A 3,638-nucleotide genomic window follows, 5' to 3' on the forward strand; every position below is an offset into this window, starting at 1 on the left:
TTTTTTTGTTTATTTGTTTGATGGATTTTTGTTCATTTTTCTTATATCCATAATATTTTCTGGTATTATAGTGTTTGTTTTAGAAATATCACAACAGCCTCATAAAAGAATTTGATGCCAAATCACTACTCTGTATGTACTCTCAACCTCATTGTAGATTTTATCTGGAAATATTCATGTGCGTTCAGTCACTTTATGCAGAACAGCTAAGCAGCAGTCAGAGAACTTATTTCAGTATCACAGTGAAGTTATGATCTCGTCCCCTAAAAAGATGGATTTGAAGACAGGCATCTGAAGAACCCCTCAGTGTATGAGACATCTGTACTGAAGTCAGTATCTGCGAGGGCATCTGCATCCATCTTGGAATCCATCTTCCATCTTGGAAGATGAAGGATGTGTACAAACAACAAGTTAATTCAGTTGAAGGAAGAACAGCTCAAAATTTTCTTGCATTTTAAATTGATTTTAGAGTAATCTGTAAAGCCATACCCCTGAACATTTCATAGTTGTTGCATCATTCTTTAATATCTAATTTGTTATTAAAAAACATTGCCTATTTTCCATTTTAGCCATTGCCCATTTTATTTGTTTCTTTTTTTTTAGACTATACCATTTTCTACAATGATCCCCCTGCCAAAAATAAAATGACTTTCTCAGCTGACTAATTTCAGTACCTTTGCAATAAATTTCTCCTTCAGAGAATCATAACTAAAATGACTGTGAAGTGTATTAAGTAGCTTTATAAATGGTATACAGATAGACAAAAATATTCATCAAGGTAATTTCACGTCTCTGTCATCTCTTCTGGACACAGATAGGATATTTATTTTCCAGCAGCATCTGAAGCAATGGCCTCCACTTTGTATGCACCATTATTTGTGTCAAAGCAATTTTGCATGCTTTTCAGCCATTCTGCTTAAGGGTGGCTGAGATCTATAATATTTTGCAGTTGCATGCTGGGAGAAGTAGTCTCCCACAGGGCATACTTCCTATATTAAAGGGATTACAATCTCCCTATTTTATGCATATCTGATTTAGACCTTCAGCTCTATGCAAGTTGCCAGTGCAGCCACTCAAATGTTGGGCAACGTTTGGATGTTTCTCTCTTAGATTTTCCAGCCTGTATTAATATACAATATCTGTTCTGTTCGGATCTTGGCTGTGTTGAACTTTCTTTTCTGGAACTGCAAAATATCATAAGTTTGGCTGCCTAGCACCACTGTCTAATGTAATACTCTCTAACCCATCTTTAAAAAGCCTGCCAAAGTCAGATTACTGCAAACATGAAGATCAGATATGTGTAATATAACTTTAGAAAAAAACATGTGCTGTTTCCGCATCACTATTATTATTATTATGGAAAGAAAAGCAGCAAAAATGATTTGACATCTACTGTCTGCTCTGATAGTTGCGGTGACTACTTAGAAGAAAAATGTATAATGCATATGGCAGTCCACAAAGACATCTACACTTATTTAAAAGCAAATTCTAGTTATGCTACAAGTCTCCAAGTCTCCTTTATAACCATATATAATTTTTTTATTAAAATAAAATAAAATAAAATAAAATAAAATAAAATAAAATAAAATAAAATAAAATAAAATAAAATAAAATAAAATAAAATAAAATACATTATTTCAGAATGTATTCTCTTTCTACACGGAAAATTTTCATACCTGATACAAACAAAGACTTTAGCCTCACAGTTAAAGAAGATGCTTCTTTCTGTTACTCTGTTTGACATGAAGATGGACACAACAGTAGCTCAGAAAAGGTGTATGCTTTTCAGATGTATATTATTTTCCTCACCGAGTTATAGCCGTTGTCAGATTGAAATATATTTTAAATGATAAAATGTATAAAAATATATTTTAAATGGTAAAAATGGTTTAAAATACATGCTATGCATCCTCAGACAGAATAATCCTGACTTCAAGAAAATTTCTCAAGACAATTAAGTTAAGATGCATAAATAAGTTTGACTGTGTAAAGGTCTTCTTTTTGAGAGATGCAAAAATATTCCAAATTTCATGGAGCTCTGAAAAAAACCAGCATAGTAATATTGTTGTAGCTCATTTTAATGTCTGCAGAGAAGAAAAAGTAACTTTGCAAGTCTGCTGTGCTACAGATAAACCTTTTTATCCTATTATTAAAGTGGATATTAAAGTAAACCTTCCAGCCACAGCTGTTCAAAATGTCTGCAGCCAATACAGATATTTCAGGACACATTGGGTAAGGTTCTTCACCAAGAGGGTGGTCAGGCACTGGAACAGGTTCCTCAGGGCAATGGTCACAACACTGAGCCTGCCAGAGTTCAAGAAGCATTTGGACAATGCTTTCAGACACATGGTCTGATTTTGTGGGTGGTCCTTTGGGGACGTAGGAGTTGGACTTGATGATCCCTGTGGGTCCCTTCCAATTCAGGATATTCTATGATTCTATGAATATAATAATTATCAAGTAGCGAAGAGGGCTCCTGAATTTATTTCCAAGTTCTATCTCAGGTGTATAGTATTTTAGTGAAAAGATGAGTTTAGGCAAAGTTAAGACAGAGGTGCTGATGTCAGTAGTAGGAATGGTAATCTTGAAGTATCTCTTGGAAACATTATCACTGTAAAGTCAGTGGGACTGACTGAGGTAAAAGTGAGTAGACTTGGACCAAGTTTGTTTGGCAAAACTGAGTTGAAAAGCTCACTGAAAAGGAGAATTGTGCCTCTGTTAGATTACCTTCTCTTTTGCACTCCTTATGATCTATGACCAACATCCCCCTAAGCAAAGTGGTGATCTCTGAAAAAAATTTGGAATAAAAATAAGCTTTATATGTGGAGTTCTCTCTATCAGAGAGAATCCCACCAAAAGTACAGGGATCTGTGAGAAGTGTACAAAGATGGCAGACTGATCCCATGGGTTTATCCTTCAAATAGTGTTTGGACATGCTAATGGCATGACGACTGTTTTTCATGTTTAGTGACCTTTAAAGAAAGTTTAGAACTTATTGCAGCCATAGCACCATAAAATGGGTGTGCAGTGATTGAAAAATACAGTATGGTACTAACAGAAGAGCTAGCTCTTCAGCTCCAAGCCATCTTCTCCCTAGCATCATGATGCTTACACAGAGAATAAAAACCCCACATCCATTGAAATTTCCATTACCCTAACACCCCTCCCAAGCATTTGCCCTTCTTCCTTGCCTCCTGAGAGAAACAGTGTCAGTCAGGTCTGTCACAGACCCTGGTGTCTCCTTGCATGTTGTCTGTGGATCAGTCACGTATGCTCATGCATTTCTCAGACAGGTTCCCAGTGGTGAGAAGGCAGCCGGCTCTGCAACACTAGGACTACAGCAGCTGTCTGGCTGTAATCAGTCAGCTAAACTGGGTGTGCCCAGGAAAGGAATCAGAGCATCTCCGTCAATGCACGTGCTGCCTATGGAATGGCCTTTGGTGGAGTCTTTACTTCCAATTACATCAGTAGGGACTAATTAAGCACTGATCATTATGTCGCTTGGGATGCATTTGTATAATCTGTGGAAACCTGACTGAAGAATTCTCCCTGCCCCAGCACTAGTCCTGTAATCTCTAGATAAATACTACCTCTGCTAGCAAGCTGTCATCAATTAAAACAATATGCTCAAAAATATT

Source organism: Anas platyrhynchos, chromosome 3 (assembly GCF_047663525.1).
Source record: "Anas platyrhynchos isolate ZD024472 breed Pekin duck chromosome 3, IASCAAS_PekinDuck_T2T, whole genome shotgun sequence".
NCBI lineage: Eukaryota > Metazoa > Chordata > Aves > Anseriformes > Anatidae > Anas > Anas platyrhynchos.